The 26,767-nt window shown below is 35.2% G+C and overlaps 1 protein-coding gene across 3 annotated transcripts in view; it reads left to right on the forward strand.

The window, feature by feature from the left end:
- The window catches only part of ATXN1 (ataxin 1), a 654,648-nt gene that overhangs the window by 376,267 nt on the left and 251,614 nt on the right, over positions 1–26,767 (forward strand). For all 3 annotated transcript variants that reach the window (XM_051970650.1, XM_051970648.1, XM_051970649.1), the window contains exon 8: positions 1,360–1,450. The gene's annotated coding sequence lies outside the window, so the exon portion shown is untranslated. The remainder of the gene's footprint in view (positions 1–1,359; positions 1,451–26,767) is intronic.

The following is a 26,767-nucleotide window of genomic DNA, read 5'->3' on the forward strand; positions in this document are numbered from 1 at the left end:
TATTAATAACTGTCACCTGCCTTGATTACGTATATCACTGCTTATTGTATGGATCATTTGAGAGAAAATATGTAAAACTTAATTATTTTACTAAAATGACTCATGCTGAGTATTCAGACAAGGGTCTGCTGGAAAAAAGATCTTGAAGGTCAGAGAGTCAGCAGGTAAAGATCTCTCCAGGCAAAAGGAACTTAGGGAAATTCCTTTACAGAAAATGTTCCATAGAAAATAAATCCCCTGGAGTTCTTTAGGCTGAATACCTTGAGAGCAGGATTGGTGGTTATTGTTAGTGTTGTTGTTAGGGGGTTTTGGTAGCTCCAGCATCTTAACACAGTGCCTGGCACTGTGCTTTATTAGGTCAATGCACTTGCAGTTCAAATACAGGGCTCCTAGGAAGATATGTAGTCCTTTTGATATTTAGAATCAAACTGTATTTAAATGTTCTGATTTAAAGTTGCCTAAAAATAAGAAAGATATTTTCTTTCCCTTCTCTCCAAAAAATCAAATCATTAAAATTAATTGTGAAGACCACTGAAGAATCAGAATATTTCAAAACAACCATAAAAACTTTACAGAATCTATTTTCAGAAGTAGCCTTAACTTAACTTTCAGTCTGGGGCACAAAATTCAATGCAATTGCAGCTTTACACCTGCATATGCCAACAGTCTTATTAACTTGTAGCTGGTGAATGAGTTTATGTGTCTAGCCCCAGTGTTTCCAGATGAATGTTTAGGGCATACCATCAAACTAGGTGCCTAGAACACTGAGGAAGAAAAATGTCGAGATCCTTTTGAAAATGTGATATTTCATGTACTAATTAGGTTCTTTCAGCTTTTATAGAAAAAGTATAAGACAGAATGGGAATGCTCTGAAATGAGATTAACCTTTTTTTTTTTCAGAGTTTCTAGAATGGGATTCACTGCATGTGCTTCACCTTCATTCTAGCAGCAAAAAACATCTCCAGGTTCAATTTGCATTTCAGAGAATGGAATAGTTTATCCCCACATATCCAGCTAGATAAGATGAAACAAAAGCACAATGAGACTGGCAGATGCCTATACTTTATGCAGCTTTGGGACTAGAAAGGAAGTATAGTATTAACTTCTTCTACAAGGAGACATTTTTAATTTCTTTTTTTAGGCTAGGTTATTGGCTGCCAGTGAAATCTCTCCTGCTGAGTCTCCCCTATTAACAAAAATAGAGTCAATCAAAGAAATCAACTTCATTGTTTTTGTTTTTAAACTTGGTCTTGTTTAGTTTCTGAGTTTTTTTTTTTAATTGTTGTTGATTTGTTTCTGACATGAGATTCTCTGACATGATCTGATTATTGATTTGCCTTTCTCCTCTCCCTATTCCAGGATTCCATTGTATAGGCCCATAAGACATAAGAAGACCTGAAAGTGAAGAGAGGGCAGTGGAGTGTGTGGATGGTTGCAGTGGAGGGAGGAGGTAAGAAACACAAATGGGGTGGGGGGGGAAGACCATGCCTAAATAGAGGTTTAACTTGGTTAATGGAACCAGTGTTTTGAACAAGAGGATTTGCTAAGGGTATCCTGTCCCCACCCACCCCCTATACAAGCCAGGTGGTTTCTGCTTACATACATGGTTTGGCTCCCTTATTCTTTGGCTTGGAGTATTTCACACATGAACAACACAGCCTTCTCCCAGAGATTTGTCATCCATCTGCTTGCATAAGGACTGTCTGTTTCTCTCACAAAGTTGGTCAAATCAACATTTTCCTTTGGCCAGGGTGGTTTACCAGCAGCTCTTCCATACGGTCCCAAATGGCAATTTTTCATTCCATTTCCCTCTTTCCCCCTTCCTATCTCCCCTTCATTTTCTCCCACCCCTATTTTGTTGTTAAGAAGCCCTGTCAACCATGAAGGCATCATCTAGCCCTACTTCTCCTCAAATGGCTTGTTACTCATAAGTGTAAAGCAACATTCCCTTCTGTCCTCAGAAGGTTTACAGATGTTTTTCCTTCCAGTGTGTGATGGAGAATGGATGTCTCTTCTCACACTTTTTCTAAGCTATTTCTCTTTAGGAACATTGTAGACAAGCATGATGTTGCATCTCCCTACTTAAGCTCTATCTCATCCATTCCCTTTCCAACCATGTACTTGCTATAGATAGTGGCTAATCCATAAATCTTGCTATTGATTGTAAAGTTGAATTTTGCTGTTATCACACTGAAGGGATGCATATATACTATGCATTACAATCTTGACAACATTCTGAACAACTGTTTTGTACTGAAGGACAGCATCAACTTTGTCTTACATATCCCAGACTCTTAGTTAGCCTTAAGTTTTAAAAGAATTCATTCTCCTCCTCTTAAATTCCTTCTCTCAATTGTAAGAGGAATCTCAGCCAGGGCTGAAGATTAAAGTGACTGTATTTTACATATAAGGAAATCAAGGCTTAGAAAATTATGTGAGCTAGTAAGTATCAGAGGTGAGACAACTTAGATCCACTGACCTCAAAACCAGGACTTTCAAAACTGAGTATTAAATCCAGTGAATTTAGGGCCATTTATAGAGCTAAACGATATGAAAATGAATTTTGTTTTCTAAATTTTTTTAGATTGTATATATGAAGTGTTTAAAAATTACCAAAGAATCCCTATATCCAACCTTTCCATACAGCATATGTATCCTTTCTCCCCATTTGTATGTAAACATATCCAGGAGATTAATGGAAAAAAAAAATATTTAGTGGAAAGAATAAGAGATTGAAAGTTGGTAAACCTGGGTAATAGGGTCAGCCTGGCCACCAACATCTATGACTTCGGCAGTTTATTTAATCTTTCTGTTGATTCATATCAGTGGATTTGTGATCTATATGAATATCCTCTCCAGAGATGCAGAGCACCCACCACTCAGCTCAGCCTTTCCTTCCCATTATATGTGGCTCTTGCACATAACCTTTCATAAAGCCTCCATAAGTTAGAATTTACTGTTTGGGGTATATAATATACCTACTTTCAACTACCACTTTGAAGAAAGGTACTATTTTATTTTTGTATTCTTGCCATATGGTGTATTTCATGTGGTATAGCCATAGTTCTCAAAGGTATCCAGTGAATGAGTCCTGTGGAACTTAAAATTACAGATACATATACATGTGTAAGTCTTCACAACCAAGAATTACACTATGCCATAAGATTTTCCTCATCCCATCCCCACAAAAAAGTTTGAAGGTCATTGTAACAAATGCTTAATAAGTGTTAAATTCAGTTGCAAGAATGCAGTACAGTCACATATTCCATTAACTTTGAGCTAATCAAAGGTAAACTGGTAAGAAGGTAACTCATAAAAACAATCCATTAAATGTTATGAGAAGTAATCAGACAACACTAACTAATCCTATGTCTCAATACATTAAAGAAATCCTCTTCCCTAAGCTAATAGTCCAGTATAGACAGTGGCTTGAAAAGTTGTGGTTTGCACAGGTTTGTACAATTTTCCCCTTACTGCTCGTCAGTTTGACTCCCCTTCCATGCCAAAGTTTTCTTAACAGTTTTCTGGGCTTATGCATCTCAATTCTCTTGAAATACTCCCACAAACCACTTGTTGCTTACTCCACTATTTTCCCCCACGGGCAACATTGAAATCAAACTTTAAATATATATATGTATATATTAGACCTTCTCTATTTACTCAAGAAATTGGGGAACCTAGAATTGGGGAGGAAGAGAATGGGTGGAGAAGGAATTGGAAGGAAGAATCAGACTTTCAGTTATAATCCATGGGCTTACTTTGTCACCCAGCTATTTACCGTAATAAGTCATTTGCTAAACCTTACTTTTTTCACCTATAAAAAGAGATAATACAACTTAAATAGGTCACAATATTGTTCCAGAGATAGCACTTTGCTTATGGTAATGGCATTGTAGATAGAGCAGGAGCCAAGGGGACTCTGTTTCAAGTCCTACTCAGACATTATGAATGATATGAATCTAGTAAAATCCCAGGCAGCAAAACAGAGTTGCAAGAAAAAACTTAGTGATCTGTAGTGGTTGGTAGACGGAGTTACCTTACTGAACATTCACAGTTAGATAAAAGGGGGAAAAATCTATAAGCTTTTAATAAACTCAGAGTGTTTTAATATGATTTAAATGCATATAATACTTTACAATTTGTAAAGCTGCTTCTTCTGCATCTAAATAGGACTAGTATTTCAGCAATTCAAAAATTTTAGGATGTTGGGAGATTTCATAACCTGTGATAAAATTACATAAACCACCATGACATTTTATTCTGAATTTTAATAACTTTCATTTAGTAAATGTTCATAAAACATTAATTGAATGATAGATTTTAGGACTCATTTGTATACTTGGATGCAAGTTTTCATGGAAAATGGACATTCTCTCCTGTATGTTGTTTCCCTAATAGAAGGATGAGAGAGCCTGCAAATGTTGAGTTCTTTAGTGTGAGAAAGAAAGGATGGCACATATTCAGGTTCTAATGAATAATGATACAGGATATCAACAGAAGACAGTGCAGGACAGTGGGGATGATACAGAACCAGCTTGAACTGTAATGCAGCAGAGATATAAATACCGATTTTCACATTTGATTTACTTGCAAATGAAAGCTTGCCAAATAAGTGATTTGCTGCTACTAGGTTTCCCCTTAGGGAAACCCCACGGATTTCCCCTCCATTAAAAATGAATTATAGCAAGGTCCCCTTAAAACCCCTTACCTGAATTAGATTCCACTATAATATGATAATACCAGTTTGTCAAAAACATTCCTTATGTAAAATACTATATCTTTGATGTCACCTTGAATATTTCTGACCTTTCCTTTATGAAAATTACATGGGAGAATCATAAAATTAATCCATAATCCAGCAACAACATACATCAAGGCATAAGAGACATTATATTCAAATACTCACTTGCATGTGGGTTCTCAATGATGTGGCTGATCCCTCTGGTGATATAGATCAAAGACTCTGCCCATTCTGTGAGATTCTTGTCCATGTTCTCCCATAAATTCTCCACAAATGAAATTGACTCAATGTATGTATGATTATGGGAGTGGAGGGGGCATCTTTCTTCTTGCCTGACAACTTGTAATAAATATTAATTTCTAAGAAGTGCTTGTTGAGACATTATCTGGAAAAAAACTATGAATGTCAGTTGTACACATTACTATCAGTGTGGAAACTGATGCTCTCTGGAGGTCATTCTCTCAGAATGTGTATAATTGAAAAGGAATGAATAAGAAAGGTTTATCTAGGTAGTTAAGTTCCAGTCTCCTAAATGATCTGATGGATGATTGGCAGAATCTCTTACTCTTTCTACTTCTTAATTTCTAAGGAAATAATTCTTCAGAAGTAGTGAGAGGATTAATTAATTCTGTGTTTGAGACCTTAAATTGTGTATTTGAGAGAGTTCCAGATCTCTTTTGTTTTAAGTCTTTCTCTTCAAATGGGAGAGAAAAAAAATAGAAGACAGAGATTTGAAAGGTGTCAGGATAGAAAGCCCAGGAGATACTCAGTAGAGTTATTTATATCTGTCTGAGTGGTTTCTGATCACTGAAAGCAATATTCTCTGGCACCTTAGTTCCATAGATTTAGAACTGGAGTCACTAACTCCATATCAAATCCAACTCCATCATTTTGCAAATAAGAAAAATGAGACCCACAGAGGGCCCTTAATTTGTTCACTGTCACTGGTATGAAGCCAGATTTGAATCTGACCAGAGCTATTATTATGCCAGGATTGGTGAATAAAATTGGGCATCCTATTGACTTGATGTAAAAACTATTCCACGTCTCACTGGCTTAGTACTTCAGTATTGAATGTTAGATGATGTTGTTGTCTTCTGTTCTCCCCAGCTTTAGAGTGCAAATTTCTCTAAAGATGAAAGTTGTCAGAGTGAAGCAATTTTTCTGTGACTTGAAATAAGTGGGAATAAAACCTGATGACTCATTAAAATAAAAAGGCAAAAACCAAAATAAAACAAAAGCTTCGGGCACTTGAATAGAATAAGCTATTATAGATAGATAGATAGCTAGATAGATAGATAGATAGATAGATAGATAGATATTTGAAACAGGGGAGGACAGAATATTTTTTAAATCTATATGGGTAGTAGCCTCAGGATAAACTTTTCTAAGCATGGTACTTAATGTTAATTCTTTTGAATAAAAATGCATTTGGTTTTTAATATTTATTTCTATACAAAATCTTCAGTGGAAGATTCAGCTGCATTTGATTTGATCTGTGATATTTGTGAATGTCTTGCTTAATACCAGTTTTTTGCATTGGAATGTATCTGTCTCTCTGTGAGACAAAGATATAGAAAGGAATGATAAAGACAGGTGTCTGCCTAATATTTTTAATGTAGATTTTTGGATTCAAAACATTTTTGAAAGTTGCTCATTCAAAAAAAAAATAAAGAAAAAGACTTCAAACCTAAGAAGAATAAGTAACAACTTTAGTATGATGCCTTTAATTCTTCTGATCTTGGAGTAATATAAATATGCTGTTTTAAATTACTTTTTTTAGTCATTGTTTATGTAAGGCTGTGAGAGGGTGGGGTGAGCAGATGATGATGTGGTAAGCTGTCCCCCTACATGTGCACATGCAGACACACACACACACACACACACACACACACACACACACTGCAACCATCAACATAATTCCAGTGATCAATGCTGGTATCAGTTCCAAGTTGTCTTGGCTTACTTTAGACACAAATGTGTTCTCATACCATGTTTGACAAAAACTAAAATGGGATGGCCAAGAAAAAAATTAAGACCACCATCCTGCTGCTAACTCGAGGCACTTAAACCTAATTGATACAAGTAAAATATTATTCTCTGTCTTCATGTGCTTCCACTGGTTCCCAGCTGTGAGCCTTATGTTTTCAGTGTGAGAGTTAAAAAATCAGAGAGCTCTGCTTCCATGTGAGTCTAGGGTCTTAATGTGCTCTAAGACATCTAAGGAGAATACAGAACTCAGGAAAACAGTGTGACAATCAGCTCTGCTGCTAAATAAAGTCATGTAAAATAAAATCATGTATGTTTTCAGTTTCTCACTCTTTTTTCTTAGCCACTCAAATCTTTAATTAAAATACTGTCCCATTTCTCTAGGAAAGACATAAGGTGTTTGATTTTAGACATCCCTTAAGGAAAGAACCTTCTTTATTATTTTCATGGGTCATTCTGTCCCGTGGCAATTCAGAATATAAAACTATCTTCCAGCTTTCTGAATATGATGTCTGTTTTTCTCACTTTCTAGTCATTGCTTCAGTTTTGATAGACTTGGCATGGTGAGTCTACATTAGGGCTTTCTTTAGGGTATTACTAGAAAGGAGATTTTCCTGGCCCAAATTATGTGGTGTGCTTAAATGAACAATACCATTGTCAGATTTCCTCTTTGCTTAGTGTATTGTAGACATATCTACCACACCATCATAACATTCAGACATTCCTCAATGTATTCCTAATGTGTCTAATAATGGAACTAACATTAAATGAAAAGCATGTGAGTGTTTGGTTTCTTGAGTTTGTTCCTCTCTCTGCCTCTTTAACAATACAGATAGTAAGTGTGTTTTAATTTTATTTTTAAAGTTGGCACCCTGGGATTGCTTCACAAGATAGCTCATTTGTTTGAGGGTCCCCAGGGGACAGCAGTAGTCATTCCACATTTCTCTAACAGACTTCATACCGCACAAATAACGCAGTACAAAACACTCCATCCCACATTCTAGGGAACATTGAGCTGTTGGAATTCTCATTTGATACACAGCATTTAGTGGGTATTTATGTACTCTGTGTTTATTTGTCACTCCCTGTCATTTGCAAAGTACATTTAAGTAACTACAAGTAAGTATTGGCATAGATATTTTATGCCAGAATTTTGGTTGACTGAACATTTTGCTATGGAAAAGTTCCCCAAAGTCTCCTTAGGCACACATCCTCCTCCACACACAGAACACACACATTCCTCCCCACCACAACAGGATACCCTCCCCCACCAGATTCCCAATGTATATGCTATACTCCCCCCGCCTTGCAAGCCCTTTATTCTGCAGAGCTTTCTAGCTTTGTCCTTTTTTTTAAAGTCATATCCAACTGTTCTCAACTCCATTTCGGGTTTTATTGGTAAACATATTAGAGAGGTTTGCTATTTCCTTCTCTACCTCATTTTACAGATGAGGAACTGAGGCAAATGGGGTTAACTGACATGCCCAGGTCACACACCTAGCCACATTTGAATTCAGGTCCTTCTGATTCCAGACCATCGGTTCTATTCACCATACTACCTAGAGTTGTCCACACAATGAGGCAAATCAGGACAGATTCATCAGACTCAACAGTTGGTAAGGCAGGTCAGTGCACCAAAGGAAAGCTGCTTAGCCAATGCCTGAGGAAGACTTCAAGGGATGGATGAAGGGAAAAGAGGTAGCTGCCAGCTGATAATTTTTTTAAAAATGTAAGGGCCTTTTATAAGTAATCAGCTCCTCAGAACAAACACTTCTGTGACCAAAGCAAACCAGATGAGATTGTCCCTTTCCCTTCCCTTCCATTCAACACTTGTTGAATTCAGGTTTAGGATTTCCTTTGCCATACAAAGCTACCTTGAGGTTTATTTTCTTTTGGTTCAGGAGCTCTTTATATTAGATGATAGCTCCAAAATTCTATTCCTTAGAAATTATTAATTTCTAAACAGTGATAAATCAAATGTATTTGCTGTAAGAGCACAATTTTCAAATAAGACACCCAAAATATCCAAAAGAGCTTTGGTAATTCTCATGCTCAGGACAAATAGAGGCTTGTAATGTTATATATTTAGGGAATTTTTTTTCATTTTTCAAGTGCTGTATGTTATATAAATTCAATCCCCATTAATAAGTAAACTCCCTCTATTTATTCTTTGATCTAACTTATAGTTGTGACATGCAGATTCCAAACACATGTCTGCACTTATGTTCTGTTTCCTCAATGTGCAACATTTAAAATAGCTAATATGCCACATTGATTCCTATAACAGTGTAACATAGTAGATAGAAAGCTGGTCCAAAACCATGGAGACCTATCTAGAGTCATTCTGCCCATTTGATCCTTGGCAACTCAGTTAACATTCCAACTGCCCTAAACACCCTCTGGATAACTCTATAAGAATATAAATTACAGAGAAGGCACCAATCTACATTGGCAGAAGTTCCCTTTGCCAATGAAATCACAAATCTAATTTCTATCTCTAAATCCTGTGGCAGTCATAATGGAAGAAAAACAAAACACATCTATACACACATATACAGATATCTGTGTATGTGTAAACATAGGGTAGCTATGTGACACATAGCATGGAGTCAAGGAAGACTTATCTTCATGAGTTCAAATCTGGCCTTAGAAACTACTAAATATGTGACTCTGGGCAAGTCATTTCATTCAATTTGCCTCAGTTTCTTCATCTGTAAAATGAGTTGAAGAAGGAAATGGCAAATCACTTTAATATCATTGTCAAGAAAACCCCAAATTGTATCATAAAGAATCATGTACAACTGAAAAAAAATGACTCCATAACCACAATGTATATGTGTGCATGTATGTATATGTATATGTGTGTGTGTGTGTGTGTGTGTATATATATATGGTATCTGAAACCTCTATGTCCATTTACTAATTGTGGTGAAATATATATATATTTACTAATTGTGGTGAAATATATATATATACATATATATATATTTACTAATTGTGGTGAAATATATATATATATTTACTAATTGTGGTGAAATATATATATATATTTCACCACAACTAGTAAATGGACATAGAGGTTTCAGATACCATAGATGCTCACTAGGAGCAGATTAAGAGCAAATCCACTATGGTGAGATCTGGCTCTTCTCCAGAGATCAATTGGTCAGTAAGACTTTATTAAGTCCTTACCATGTGCAAAGCACTGTGCTAACTGCTGAGGATACAAAGAAAGGCAAAAACATGGTCATTTCCCTCAAAGAACTCACAGTCTAGTAAGGAAGGCTACATACAACTACTAAGTATATCAACACACAAAGATGGGAACTTCAGAGGAAAGGTACTGGAAATGGTGGAGAAAATCAAAGGCTTCCTGAGGAAGATGGAATTTGAGGAATTTAAAAGGAAGCAAAGAAGGTCAGGAGGTGGAGGTAAAGAGGGATGACATGCCAGATATGGGGGAGGTCATTGAAAAGGCACAGAACTAGGAGATGTAATATCATTTGAGAGGAACAAGAAGACAGCTTTTGATGAATTGATAGACTGAGGGGAGTAGAACATAAGAAGACTGTAAAGATAGGAAGGGGCAAGATTAGGAATGGTTTTAGATGGTAAACATAATATTTTCATTTAATTGTAGAAGGAAGAAGGAACCACTGGAATTTATTGTATCAGGGAAAGTTGAGGGGAAAGTGATAACATGGCCATATCTGTGCTTTAGTAGAGACCTGAGTCAGGGAGACCAGTCAGAAGGCTTTTGCTATAGTCCAGGTTTGGAGCTTCAGGATAATGGCTGTGAAAGTGGAGAGAAAGGGATAACTATAGGAGACATTTTGAAGGTAGAAAACAGAAAGGATAAGTCTTGGCAACAGATGCATGTGTGAAGTGGGTGTAATAGGAGAGTTAAAGATGACATAGGTGTTGTAAATCTGGGTTACTAGAAGAATAATGCCTTCAACAGTATTAGGGAAATTGAATGGGGGAAGGCTTTTGGGGGGAAATCATAAATTTCATGGAGAGTTTTAGATGTCTATTTAGTAGACATTCTCTTCTACATGTCTAAAAAACATTTTGTAATGCTAGACTGGAAGTCAAGGGAGAGAGCATAGGGTTATCTATGCAGGTTTGGCAATCATCTGCATGGAGATGATAAGACCATGCAAGTAAGTTTTGGCAGAGCTGAGAAACAAGTCCAGTATTCTTTAAATGTAGATCTTTTAAAAAAATAAATATATAAACCCAGGAGTCAAAAAGGCAGCTTCATTTCTCAGTTCTTACTTGTTCTACATAATTAGATAAGAAAAATCAAAAACATAATTCTGTTTTCCTTCTATGGCATTACACTTTTAATAAGTAACTCTTTGAAGTTGAAACCATCACTAGTCTAGTGATATCAAACACAATGTTCCATAGGGACAACATGATAACAGGTGTAATTTTTGGAAATATGTAAAGTATAATTTACTTCACTTAATTAAGTATTCTATTGCTCATCAAGAAAAGAGCAGGACAGTTAGAGAATGAGACACAGAATACGTAAGTAGTCATGATATAAGAAAATGTTCAGGTCTTTGGGATGCTAACTAGATAGCATTAGAGTCAATAAAGTAGAAGAGAACAGGGTCCAAAAAAGCATGAAATTGAATAAGGGTATATAATGTGAGATTCAAAAATGTTTTGTTTTCTCCAGTTTTACTAAGGTTCAGTTTTTATATTTATATTTTGGAGGGAGAGATCTATCACAAATATTATAGGTTGACCATATTGTTCTTAATGTCATCATTCTGATATGTTATGTCATTTGACCTTCCCATAATTACTTGTTATATGTAGTAAGTTTGGGGCATAATTACTCTGCAGCATACTCCTTTTTTCTTGTGAATATACCTTCCTCCCAGGCATTTCTGTTTCAGTAGTATCTGTGAAGCAAACCTACGATAAGTAAATATTGAATGTAGTGCTGGAGCATCCTCGTCTTCCTCATGGATAAATTAATTAGTAGAACTAAATCTTTATATTCTTTAATCAATCACTCAATAAACATTATTTAAGACTTTACTATGTACTAGGGAGTAGTTAATAGATACAGTGGGTAGAATGTTGGGCCTGAAATTAATCTTCTGAAACCATCTTCCTGAGTTCAAATCTGTCCTAAGACACTTACTAGCTGTATGACTCTGAGCAAGTCACTTAACCAGGTCAGTCTCAGCTTCCCCATGTATAAAATAAGCTTGGGAAGGAAATGGTGAACCACTTTAGTATTTGCCAAGAAAACTCCAAAGTGGATAACAAAACCTAAAGAAGTAAGAGAAGTGGGATTTGAACTACAAATTCAGTGTTTTTTTCCATTCATAGATTATTGCTTTCAAATAGTTGTTCTGGTTTCCATATGAAGCTAATTCTGAAATTCTTAAAAGAGGTTACTATTTATTTGTTTTTATGCTAGTGGCTTTTCTCCTAAATGACAGCAATGTCTAAGAAAAAGGTTGTGAGATATAGATTCAAAAGAGACCTGAACTTCCCTCATACTTCTGATATTATTAGTTATAATCAAGTCACTTATGTTTGTTCATCTATAATATAGGGGAAATAATATCCAGAGTATTTCCTTCATGGTATTGTTATGAAAATTGAATGTCATCATCAGATTATAGATTTAAAACAGGCAGATGTCATCCAGTCCAACCATCTTATTTTCCAAATGAGGAAACTGAGTCCTATTGTTTTTAACTCACACCCAGAGCCATAATTGGAATCGCTGACATCAAATCCAGGATATTTTTCACAGCACTGCACTGCTCTAGAAGCTCTTTTAGATCAGAGACTGCTTTTTAACTCTCTTTGTGCCTCCCAACACTTGGCATAGAACTGAGCAGATATAGTAGGTGTTTAATAAAGTTTGTTGTTGGCTGAGCAATGGATTTAAAATGCTTCTCCGATCTTAAAACACTATAAAAGTCAGCTATTTTATTATTCTCTTCTATCTAAGTCTTAGAAAATCTGCCAATCAAGTTCCAGAAAACCATGATGGATCCTAGTCTAACAAGGAAGGGTTCTTTTGTCTTCAGTGGTAACAAGTAGAAATGGCCAGAACTGATCTTTTGATTCTAATGCAAAACTTCTGTCACATTAGCTAGAATTTGGAGGTTTAAGTATTGGGTATGGGAGTAATGTGATCACAATGAGAATAAGTTGATAAAGATGGAACATGAGTTAGGTAGAAAAGGGAAGTAAAAAAAAAAAAAATAAGCATTATATAGTGCCTACTATGTTAGGTACCTTACTGTTTTATAAATTTTATATTATTTGATCTTTACAACAACCCTACCAAATATGTGTTATTATCCTTTTTCACATATAAGGAAACTGAGGCAAATAGAGATTAAGTGAATTTCCCAGGATGGTACTGCTAGTAAGTGTCTAAAGCCAGATTTAAACTCAAGTTTTTATTTATCTATAAAATGTCTTTAAAATATTTTAAGTGCTACACAAATGTTAATACTTATTATTATAAATGAAATAGAACTATTTTATATTTTAAAAGTTATTCTTTATTCATACAGGAAATCTGTCCATAACAAAGCTCCTTGAATATATATTATGAAGAAAAGGCAAATTTGAGAGGAGAGAATAATAATTCTTTGAATAAAATAACTATAATTGAGAGCAGTGAGTCATAATAGTGAGAACACAGTTCTTTTTCTAGAATGTGATCACTGATTTAGAGCCAGAAGGAGCCTTTGACATCATCTTCCAACCTCTTCTTTTTAGAGATGAGGAAACTGAGTATCATAATTAGAGTGACTTGCCCAAGATCATAGGAATAATAAGTATCAGAATCAATATTCAAATCCTAAACTCTAGTTGCTTTGCTTTTATACACTGAATCATAATACCCTCAAAGAACTGAGATAGAGACATAATTTCAGAAGCTACTCTATCACTGTAGGAAAGTCTCAACATCCCAGAGGCTTCTCTCACCTCAGCTCAAGAAATGAACATAATGGCCCTTATACAACACTCTGCACAGAGTTGTAATACATGTCAGAACTCCTTGTAAATGATAAAGGGCTAGATCAATATGAACTTTGATGAGATAATGATGATGATGATAATGATAATGGAATTTTGGAGCAGAACCTGTTAGAATTAATTAGACTAAATTATAATAAAATGGTTTTACATAAATTTTATTAATTTCAAATAAATAAGATTCATCAATGCAAGCCATATTAAAAATGCTTTAATCACAGATAATTGATACTTATCATTGGCAAGTTCTCTCATAACAAAGGACTGTTGGATGGTAGCTTGAAAATTATCCATTCTCTCGAATTAGATTAAACATTTCACCTGCCCTCCATTCACTTACATATTAATATATTTACTGATATTTCTTTACTTCTTGAATAATTCTTTCAGTCCATTTTAGGAAGGAAAATCAAGAAAAAGTGTTTCTCTGTATAATCTTCTCATTTCTCCATTTTTCCCCTACCTTAAAACAGCAATAATTTTGTATCAGAATCTCAAGATCTTGAAGAATATCATTCAATTCCATAGCTGGATGCATAGTGATCAAATTTTGAGCAAATAATGAAGGCTTATGTGTTTTATATGTAGTTTTGTTGTACCTCATTTTTACCATCTGGAATAAAGGCAAAGGAATAAACATTTAAATAGTTCCTACTATTTACCAAGCAATGTACTAAGCACTTTACAAACATTATCTCATTTAATCCTCATAACAAATCTAGGAGATAGGTAATCTTATTATTCCTATTTTACAGGAAGAATAGACAAACAGAGGTTAAATGTAGCTAGTTGCTACCTGAGATCAATTTTGAACTCAAGTATTACTCTAGGTCCAGTGTTCTGGCAACTGCCTAACATTTTATTTTCACAAACAAAAAGTCACTTAAAGTAGAAACAAGAGTCATCATTTACACTGAGCATGACTAGTAAGACAAAAACAAATGTCCACTATATCCATCTCCTTGTTATTCCTTTTTCTCCTCACTTGAAGTAAAAATGTACTTCTCAGAGAAGTAAGATTAAGTTTAAAGTTATAGAGTTATTCCATGTAGTTAGTGAGTAGTGTAAGACTGAAACCAATATTGGAATAATTTCCTTCTCTCATTTTAGAGTAAAAATATTATGAAGTAAAGAATCTAATTTATATAAGCAAATTATGATTTGCTTATTGAACTGCATTTTCATAGATAGTACAAAGGTATATGACGTCAGCCTTATCAAAATTGCTGATAATTCCAAATTAATGAGGTTTGAGTAACTTGCTATATTTAATGTTTCCAAGTGGTATGAAAAATTTTGTATATAGATTTTTTAAATTAGAAATTACATTTTCTTGGTCCATTTTTGGAGATTCAATTAATTATTAATTTATGTATTAATTAATATTAATCCAGAATATTAACAGTATAGACCTCTTAGAAGGGTTACTTCTTGAATCTATGCATAATATTCATTGAATGTTTAACTTCTTCTCCCTTAAGCTATTCCATATTAATGAATTTATTGTAATTTGGTAGATGGATAGAAGAGGTAAAGTCATTTTATCAGCATTAACTAGTTAGTTATTAGACCTTCTATTAAAAGTCACATTTCTTTCCTCCTAGTTCACAGTTCTTTCTTATAGAATAAAATTTAATTATTTCAATATACATAGAGAAGAGGAAATGAACTTTGAACAAAACATGTACAAACTATCTCTTTTTTTATTTTTAAAGTTAAACAGCATCTATTCTTCTGGGAAATATCAGTTGCTTCCAACTATGCCTTATTTTGAATAAACAAGTATCAGTTGAACATGGTTTTACTGTCTTTGGCTAGATACCCAAATAAAATGGCTCAAGATAAAGAGGTCCGAGGCCTATTTGTTTTGTTTTTAATATCATTTGTCAAGTGTAACTCATGAACTATGACAGAGCAGCAAACCCAAGCTGAAACCAGCAGAAACCAGTTTGAATAAGCCTGGACAATTTGGTGATCTTTGATCTAGTGATTAGTAGTGTGATAGGTATCACCCTTTTGGGGGCTGATGTTTTATGATGCAGAAATTATTTTATCTTGGGTTTTCCTGGAATAGCTTATTGTATATAATAGCAAATACTGAGTGAAGAAAGAATGAAGCCCAGGATTCAGCGACTATCAGGGCTCCTGTAGTGCAGAATTTGACAAGAGGTATGCTTTGAGACAGCAGCAGTGTGATTCCAGACACCCAATGTCATCACTACCATAGTTACACCAGGGTCTCTTATCCCCTGTTTAGTCCGCAATAAAACTGAACTAATCACAGCATAGCAGGTTTGTGTAAGAGGTAAATTTAACTTTAATTTTTAAAAATGTTTCAATACTTAGAATAATGTGTCTAGGAATAAGATTATTGCTGAAGCTTAACTTGGAATGATTAGCACTCCAATACTACATCAGACCTAGTTTACTTTTTGATGCAGATACAAGGACAGCTACCTGTAGAAATTAATTGTAATTTTGTGGTTGTGTTGTTGTTGTTGTTGTTGTTGTTGTTGCCACTATTAAAATAAGTAGCAGCATGATTTAGCACACCCCTGCCATTTTTAATTGGTGCCCCTAAAAGTTCTCTTGCTTCTTCAAAACTTTAATACCTTGACAACAAATAGAAAATGTTTCATTTTCCCACATATAACAAAAAATATTTAAGGCAAATATATATTTAAGGCAAGCCTTTTTTTTTTATAATGACTTTGCATATTTGATCATTTTTTTTAGCGTTTGGAAATTTTGATAAAAATGTGATTTTTTTTTTTTTGCCCAGAAAATCAGCCCTTAATTTCTAAGACAAGAACTTCTGTCTTGATGGTGAAGATTAGGAATGGGACATGGTGACTTTAAAAAACAATACTATATCATGCAGACCTCTGCAGGTAGTGAGGAAAAGCATGGTCTCACAACCAACCCAGGGTGTCCCTATGCATCAGTATATACTGACATATGGGTTAGGAAACTGGACCAGATAGCCACTGGCTTTGATCCCTATATGGGTCTCTCAACCTCATTTTGGTTCTTACTCAGAGATTCCATTCCCAGCCAGACAACCCTGCCTCACCTAAATCCAATTCCTCCCTCCCTCCTTCCCTCCTTCCTAACCTTTCTTTTTTCCCTGCCTCTCTTCTTTTCCTTCCTATCTCCTTTGCTCCCTCTCTCCTGCTCTTCCTTCCTTCTTTCCTCCATTCCTTCCTCCCTTCCTTCTTCCTTTCCTCCTCTCTTCTTCCCTCCTTCCTTTCCTCCTTCTTTCCTCCCTCTTCCTTCCTTCTTTTCTTCCTTCTTTCCTTCATTCCTTCCTTTCTTTCTCCCTCCTTTCTTCCCTCTCTTCCTCTCTTCCTCGCTCACTCCTTCCCTCCCTATCTCCCTCTTTCCCTCCTCCTTCCCTCCCTTCCCCGCTTCCTTTCTTCCTTTTTTCCCTCCTTCCTTCCTTCTTCCTTTCCCTCTCTTTCTTATATTTGATGGAGATACAAATTTGCTGGAGATTTGCTGGAGATGATGAGATACCTGCATGAATAGTTTTTGTTGTTGCTGTTGTTATAAGAAGCACAATAGAATTTTTCCCATTCTTAAGAAAATAATTCTGAATACAAATCCCATTGATGATATGGTAGAGAGGGACATGTTTTCTATACAAAGAAAAGAACATTAGTATGGTCCATGATTGTCCTGAAGACCAGTTTATCTTTTAGTCTCCTCCTACTCTCAGGATTGGCTGTAGGCCTGAAAGAAATGTGGCTCCTTTGTTGCTGGGAAGCAGGTTCCTATCACTCCAAGTCCCCAAGAACAGAAGTATTCTTCCTGTATAGATAATCCCACTGGTGAAAGCATCTAGGTACCAAATTGTCAGGTTCAGCACATCACAGCAGCTAGTTTGCCTTTACCTGGCACACCACACTCCCCTTGGACACAGTTATTCCCCTGTGCCCTATGTGCATCCACTTTAACGACGCCTACCCCACCCAAGAGAGATACTGCTTTGAAAAACAGCCAAGAGAAGACTCAATTATACCTACACACACACACACACACACACACACACACACACACACACACACACGATCCCAATGTTCCATTGCCAAGCAATGAAGTTTTTTGTAGAATTTGGAACTCTGTAGCATTTTAAAAGAAGAGGAAATGGAGAGGTAGAGGAGAGAAAAAGGGATAAGGGAAGACATAGATGATGAAGTTTTAAATTAAAGGGCATGTTTTGTTCTTTTTACTTTTATGGTATTTGGTAGAGAATTAACAGTTTGTGGTGTCAGAATTTTGCTGGGTATGGATGAGGGAGTCCTGGGAGATTTAATTATTTCCCGGAGAAGTCCTGGGGTTTAGAGTACTGACAGTTTTTTTTTTTCTTGACTGTCAGTATTTATAACAGGTGTATCCCCCACTGGGTTGAGGGGCTTTAAAAGGTAGCTGTTTGAAATATAGGACTTTTTATCATAGATGCAGTTTTGTAGAGATTTGTTTCATTTGGGGTTTTGGTAAAGTTTAATGTGTGTGTGTGTGCATGTGTTTAAAGAAAAAAAAAGAAGGAAAAACAATATAAATCAACTACTTGAGTGGGTGGAGTGGAGTGTGCATAATCTTAGTTGTAAATGTTTTAATGGGCTCATGAGGTAAGGCAGCAATGGTTCCAATACAGAAATAGAGGCCTTAGGGGACAAGGCAGGCCACAGTGCTCTGTTGGGCAGCTTAATCATTTTAATAGCCTCATGTTAAGGCGGTATCCAGTCAAGCTCTCTCTCTCTCTCTCTCTCTCTCTCTCTCTCTCTCTCTCTCTCGCTCTCTTTTTTTTTCCATTCATTTCTTTAAATGTAAGACCTGGAAATGATAAGCTGAAAGAGTAGTCATATAAAATAATAGTTTTAAAGTTGGAAGGGATTCTAAATCCAACCCTCTCTTTTTACAGAGAAGGTAATACAGCTATTAAGTGTCTGAGACAGAATTTGAACCAAGGTTTTCCATGATAACATGCTTTGGAATTAGTAGGATAGGTGTGTCTCCTATGAATTTTTTTTTTTCTTTTTCCCCAAGACATTTGGAGTTAAGTGACTTGCCCAGAGTCACACAGTTAATAAGTATTAAGAGTCTGATGCTGGATTTGAATTCAGTTCCTCTTGACACCAGGACTAATGCTATGCTCTGTACCATCTAGCTGCTCTTCCTTTAAAGTATTAACAACTTTGGGGTTTTGTGGAACATTTCCTTTTTTTCCCCCTGAATCTCTGGATTCTTACACTCATCCAAAAATGCATTGCACTTTTGAGGTGAGATTTTCATAGTTTCATAGATTCATTCAACATGCCTATGGGAGGAGTTAGTACTATGATGTGGGTAACTAGAATAGCCATAATAAGAACTCACAGATCTAAACCACTGATTCTCCAATCTGAGGAAACAAGACACTGATGCCTTCTGTAGAGGATCCATTCCTGCCCTTCCATCTTGGAACTTATCCAGTTCAGTTTCAAGAACCATAGCAGATATTAATCCAGGACATAAGGGTCCATGTTCATGCTATAATTATCAGATTTTATTTCCTAAATAGCTATTTATTATTAAACCAATTTTAGCTAATTTAATATTATCTTATATGCCCTAGAATCAAGACTTTGATTTCTAGATCCAGCCGTACCAGGCTTAGAAACCCAATTGTTAAATTTTCTATTGAGCATTCACATTTCAGAAATTGATAAACACTAAAAATTAGGACTTGATTTCTTATTTTATTGATTGTTTAAATTTAAGAAGGTAATGTAGAGAATGTTAATAATGTAGATTAAACTTTAAAATGTGTTGCATTTTTGGAGAGTAAATTTTTAAACATTTATTAACTGCCACTGCCCAGTTCTACTCTTTACTTGCTATCTGATCTTGAATAAGTTAACTTTACTTCTCTGAGACTCACTATCTTAAAGAATTTGATCTATAACTTCCTTTCCAGTTCCAAAATTATGATCCTGATAGTATAAAGGAATCCTGCAATGTTGGGGCTTTTCTAGTTCTAAAAAATCTAGTTCTAAAGCATCTGTATTATAATTTAGAATCTTTGCCTGTTGGTTTATATAAAACAAACATCAATGATTTCCTTTTTAGACATTTTTATTCTAAAAGACCTCATGGCTATATAGATTCAGATATGTCTTCAAGCCAATCAGACCTACATATGGAACAAAATCAGCTGTAATGGCCTATAAAATGAGCACTGATCTTGACTACTTCATTGTCATTACTGCTTAAAGATAATCTGTTCATAATTTCCAGTGGTAATGGTTCTATTCAGATGATCCTGAACTGCCATCATAAGTTCTTCCATTTCTATAAAGAAATCCACATGACTCAGCTGTTTATTCAAAGCTTTTTTCTTAACACATTGTTGGTTGAGTTGATGGGGGGTGTCACCTACTAAGGGCCTTTTGATTCATTCTTGAAATTTGGACATTTCATAGTCTCCATAAAGAAATAAACCACTTTCAATTATATTTGATAAATATAATGGCATCCGCTTCTTGTCAGCCTTTACTACTGCCCAGTGAATCATAGTTATTATTAACAGTTATTATAGAGGATGTTGTTATTGTTTATGTAAAACAACATGTACATTAGAAAGAACATTACATTTGAAAATAGACAACATTGATTCAAGTCTTAGCTCTAATCTTTATTATGATATTATCTTGGATAAATTCCCTCTTGGGATCTCAGTTGGATAAAGGATTAGACTAGAAAAATTGTCATACACCTTCAAGTTGTGATTATCTCCTTGCATCTTTGCCATTCTATATCATTCAATTAGTATATAATTGCTCTATACTTGAAACCACCATTCTTTCCACTATGGGACAGGAAAGAAGGAACAAATGGAAACTTAATATTGTATTAATATTGTATACAATATGGGGTAAAAACTCTTCACTTAAAGCAGAAAAAAAAATAAAGAGATTAAAAAAGGGCCATCTATGATTTTCAGGAGTGAAAGATGTATAAATTTGATTAAAACAAATTCAACCCTACACAAGCCTGCTTTTTAAATTGTATACACAGCAAATCAGAATTTTAATTTGCCTTAAAAAGTAGGTGCTCTATAACAACCACAATTACCATGATTTGTATTTTCTTTTATTATTGTTGTGTTGGGGGGAAAGGGAACAAAAGCAAAGGAGATTCTGTGGAATAGAACAATGTCCCCGAGTAATGGTCTCCTGCTGGCACATAAATGTCGGGGCAAAGCAAAGGCAGTTTTGGGAAATAAATGTCAAAGCAAAGTCAGAGTCCTTTATTTCCTTAGCAGGAGATATTGATCTTGTGACATTGTTCTGTTACAATGAGCCTGTTTCTATTATGTTAAATGACTGGATATATATTTAATCAATTTATGTGATGAATACTGTTCATTGTGCCACTTTGAATGGTAGAGATCTTAGTAATACTCAGGAGAAAAGTACAGGATTTGGAAATAGAGAACCTGGGTCTGAGTTCAAAATTCTAGTTTTGCCACATTCCATCATTGTGACCTTGGAAAGCTACTTAAGCGCTGGAAAAAAAAAAAAAAGAATCTATTGGACTGGACTTCTAAGGTCCTTTTTCAACTCTCCGCTTATTCATTTATTTATCAAGCACTTATTAAGCACCCACTGTATGCCAATTGTTATACTAGGTTGTGGGGATACAAAGCAAAAAAATGAAAATTGCCCTTACTCTCAAGGAGTTTACATTCTACTGGGGTAAATAACAAGATCACAAGTATATGAATATAACATAAATGTAATAAATTAATAAAATACAACTTATAGAGAGTTTTATTTAGGATTCTTTAATATATTAGTAAGCCATGGGAAATTTATAGGCAGAATATGAGGAAAGGAAAAGTGGGAACCAAAATTTTTTACCTGTCCTTAGAAAAAACAACCTTAGCATGAGATTTATGAGGTAGAAAGAAGGCAATTTAAAGAGAAGAAATAAAAGAGTAGAAGGGAAGGAGGCAGTGGGCAAATCATGCTGAAATACTTTGATATTTAAGGAACCAAACATTCACTTGAAGCCAAAGACAATTTATATCCAAATGACATTTGGGTTTTAAGCTACCAAAAATGTACCTCTCATTTCACTTGTCCTGGTGCCACAGAAAATAAACTATGTTGTGTACTCACTGGGAAATGGGGGAACAGAATTAAAAGTCCCCAGAGAACTGAACTACCTCCCTGCTTCCCTTCTGCTGCTAACATCTGCTGAGCATCCCTGGTCTTTATCTGCAGGTTTTGTGGTAGTTTCCCTTCTAATAAGTGTCTGTCTCTAGCTTTTGTTCTGTATTGTTATATATTGTATAAAACCCTAAAGAATGTGAACCTATTTTCTATTCATAGAAATACAAATATATTAACCTCAAATAGAGAAGGCAGATTGTTGCTGGACTAGAATTTAGGAGAGCTGGGTTTGGGTCCTCTCTCTTATACTAATGAATTTGTGATCAGTCACTTAATTGATCTATACTTTAGCTTCCTCATCACTAAAATGAGAAGATGATCTCTGAGGACACCTTCAGTTCTAAAATTACATGTTCTATAACTTTAGAATAGATTGTTTTTCAAAAAAAAAAAAATACTGTCTACATTATTATTTTATTTTATGTCTGTTCCTAAGTCCCCGAATAGGCATTTTGGATTCAGCCATAGATGATGTATGTCAACAAGACCCTATACGAAGGACTTTGTCATTGGAAAAATGATTCAAAAATAATAGTAAGTAGTATTGAAGCAAAATTAAGAGAAAAATGAAAATAAAATTGTTACTTAGAATCCAAAAAATAGTTTCAGTTATTTATAATATTTTCTCTCAGTGCTTAGTTATCCAGAGCATGTAATTATAAAATATCTGGGTTTTTAATCTGTGTTGTCTAATCTAGATTGTTCATTTTTAAAGATATGACCTGTATCCTTCCTATAATCAGGAGTTAATGTTAAGACAGTCTGTACCTATAATGGCTTATTAACATAAAGGAACCTTTGCGCCAAGAAATTCTTTAAAGATTGGCTATATAATTGTGCTTTGTATCATTAGTGTCTATATTCTTAGATTCTGGGGGGTTTTTTTGTACTAAATGAAAGAGGAAAATCTTTACCTCAATTGCTACCCAGCCTTAATCACTTAATGGGTGCAGCCTCAGTCAAACCAAGACCTATTGAAGACCTTAGTTTAAAAAGGCCACAGTCTCCCATTTTATCCAGAGCTATCTCCAGTCATCTTGCTCTATATACAGATGGCTCTAGTGGGGAAAGTGAGACAGGTGACCCTGCACAGCCCTCCCTCACATAAATCCAATCACTTGCATGTCATGGTCCTCTTCAAAAACAAAGGACAAACAGTAATGAGACACCGTACAAAAAGACATAGGGTTGGACCTCGCTTCAGAAACTTACTAGCTCTATATTCCTGGACCTTATTTTTCTTCTTTTTAAATAAAGGTTTGAGCTTCTAATAATGTTCAGTCCAGCTCTAAATGTATGATCCTACAATTGTCTATAAATGAGAATGATGCTTGCTGATGGTCATGCTTACATCAGAGTTATGCAAGTAAGAGTGATTTGCTTCCAGAATTTGGAGAATAGCCGGTCTTCCTCATTTCCTAGAGGACTATGTATCTATAAGTTGCAATTAGTACTGTTGAATCAAGGGAAATATTCCCACTCATAATGTTTTAATTATTCTGACTATAAAATGCTGTTTGACACTTCAAGATTAGATGACTTTCTCAATGTGGTCCCCAAGTTTTTTTTAGTATATTCATTCTAAGACTATCTCCTGAAAGATGAGCTTCCACTGGGAGGACATTGCTATTTTACAGACAATTCAGCCTTGGAAAAGTTAAAAAAATGATATGGGTAACCCTGAGTTAGAAAAGGATTGCTTATGTGCATGGAGGTAGGGAAGGAAGACTTGCAGACAAACAAAGGAAGTACAACAGAGGAAGAGACTACATTGATCCTGACATTTGCCATTGTGTACCCTTAAAGGTACAACAGGATGCTAAAACTGACAGTGAAAACCAGCCTGAGACAACATTACACACACCCATCCATGATGAAACTTGGCATTCCAAGTAGCAGATGAGGATCTGAGATGACAAGACAAATGTGGTCAGGAAGCCACTTCATTCCAGCATGAGAAAAATAGATAGCTATGTGTTATAGGGCAATAGGGAAAGGTACAGCCTTGTTTTCAGGGACAAGGAGAAAGGGGTCTGTGTAAGGGGAATAAGTAAATTGGGAGTAGAAAAGGAAGATTCTTTACAAAAAAAAGATACTTTTGAATTAGGGAGGAAATTTGATGTCTACCTTATTTCCTTGTTGTCTCACATCTTAGGTATAACTCTTCATCAGCTTGGTATAGACCATTTGTGCTTTCTAACACCAATGGAGAGAATAAGAATAATAGTCCAAGTTTCTTATATGAGAAATTTTTGTCATTGTTCTTTCAAATTTCTCTTGATATTGTTGACTATCCTCCTCTAAGACTATATCAAAGATAGACAGCTAGGCCACATGCCTAAATCCAAATTTACCAATCATCAAAAAGAGCTATTTTTTTCTTCTTAAATTAGTCATCAAAATCATTTTATTTTAGAGCATCTTCACCTCTTTCCGCATTGAAATTTGAGTCTTTTGAAAGACATATATTAAACCACAATATCACTACAGTTTGTGTGATATTACTTTACTTTATATTGACTTTGAGGACCATTCTTGCAGCTATTTTTAGAACTTTATGTGAAACTGGAACTACATATTGGGTATCCCAGACTATGTAATGTCAGCAGTACCATTGAAAGCTTTAGAGGAATAAATGGAAAGAAGACAGTAGGTTTTAGCAGAAGAAACTCTGGATTTGGAATTAGAAGACCTTTGTTCAAATTGCATCTGTAATTACTTGGCTAACTCAATCTCTCTAAACTCCATTTTCCTCATCTTGTAATATGAGATGATAGTCTAGATTGTCTTTCAAGTTCCTTTCATCTTTAAATCTATTACTCTTCCAACTCTAGATTCTATGATCTTATGAGACTAGAAGGTAAGTCAGAGAAGCTTAGAGGAGTAACTGATCAGCCTACTGGAATTTGGGACAAGATAGCCCCATGTGTTAGGCTGCCTAGCCTAGGAATTTAACCTTTCTCATACACTTTTCCCTTTCCTAACAACTTCTTCTTTTTAAAGAAAATAAAACCTACATAATTTTAATATATGCACTGAACTGACTAAGGCCTAGGATTTAAAAATCTTGTCTCCCCTTCTATGAGATAGATCTCTATAGAACTCTTTGGCTGCATTGGGACTGATACTTTTGGAAACTGGCTAATAAAACTTAGAGTAGGGACTCCCTTCTCTAGCTCTTTCATACACTAAGTCTGGATCAGGAGAGGGAGGGCAAAGGAGAGCATTTAGAATGTCAAAACTTAAGATTCTGTTGAATAGATCTATGAGATAGTTTATATTCACATTTGATTCCATGTGAGTACTGGGGATTGTAACTGGACTTGTGATGGGAGCTAGAGATTATTTCTCTATCTACTACAAATGGGTAATTTCTTTGTGAAAGCAAGTCTTCTTAACGTTTTTCTATTTGTGACCCCTTTCTACCTGAGAAATTTTTATACAACTCTGAGTATGTAAGTATCTAAAATAGGTATACAAATTAAACATTTACTGATAAATCATAATTTCATGATCCCACATTCAGTTACAAGATCCCATATGAAGTCACAATCCACAGTTTAAGAAGCTAAGGTCTAAAGCATGAGGAAATGAATAAACTTGCTTCTCAAGCAATATTTTAATCTCTGTCTTCCTAATGTAGAATCTGACTGTTTATCCTCTTCACTGCACAACTAATTTGGTTGGATAGGAGAAAAGTGATGAATTTTAGGGGAATGGGAGAGAGGGTTCCCGATAGTATAAAAAATATGGAGACATTTCATTAAAGAGATCAAAAATAAATTTTGTTCAGTCTTCTTATAATAGACATAAACTACTAGAAGGAAAGGAGAAAGAAACATTAAATATGAAGAAGCATCTCACTCTTCTTTTTTGTTTTTTTCTTCCTCTTTGGAAATTATTGGTCACTACTACGAGGTGAAACAGTAATAATGCTGAGCCCAGCAGGGGCTCTGACATCAGACATCCATCCCTTTCTGCATAATATCAATGAAAGCTGGATCCCAGAGAAATGAGCTTTGACTAGGAGTGGACTCGTGTAAATGATTTTCACATGGAGGAGAAGCAGCTTTCTTAATTTATTCCAGCTAGTTCTTGCATCAATTCTAACTCATCTGCTCCAGGAGTAGAAATGAGCACATCAATGATATTATGTGTTTTCTGTCTTTCTCTGCTTCTTGGCTCATTTGATGTGTGGCTGTTGCTAACTGGAAAAATGATCATAAACTAATTGTTACTAATCTTTTTTAAAATAAAGTAGAAAAACATTAAAATTTACCTGGCCCCATTTTTTTTTTTTTAATGTAAGGAGCCACTTTTTAAAAAAACTTTTAAAAAGGGGATGAGGATAAGGCAGGAATAAATACTAACTAAGAAGCAATAATGTCTTTCTTAAAGTAGGATAAGTGATTAGATGATTGTCAGATTGAGAGGAAAATTAGCCACATTTTGTCAGTATCTTTTTTACATCAGGCTTTTTGGGGTTAATAGGTTGGGAAATATGACTTTTAAATTGGAAGGCAATGGTCTCATATTTTGTAGTTAGTCGTGTAATCCTTGAGTCAGAGCTCTTGTATCAGAGGAGGAGAGAACCCATAATGGTCTCTGCCCAGAAAGTTCAAATCTGGTAACTGTGTTGCCACTGCTGGAGACTAACTAGTAATAGAATTAATAATCAGCTATAACTCTACTAGCCAGTGGCTGAAAATATTTTCACCAGGGGGCACTCTTCCCACTGAAAACTATGTTTGAAAATACTTAAGTTGACTTATCTAACTCAAATAGA

Source organism: Antechinus flavipes, chromosome 1 (genome assembly GCF_016432865.1).
Source record: "Antechinus flavipes isolate AdamAnt ecotype Samford, QLD, Australia chromosome 1, AdamAnt_v2, whole genome shotgun sequence".
NCBI lineage: Eukaryota > Metazoa > Chordata > Mammalia > Dasyuromorphia > Dasyuridae > Antechinus > Antechinus flavipes.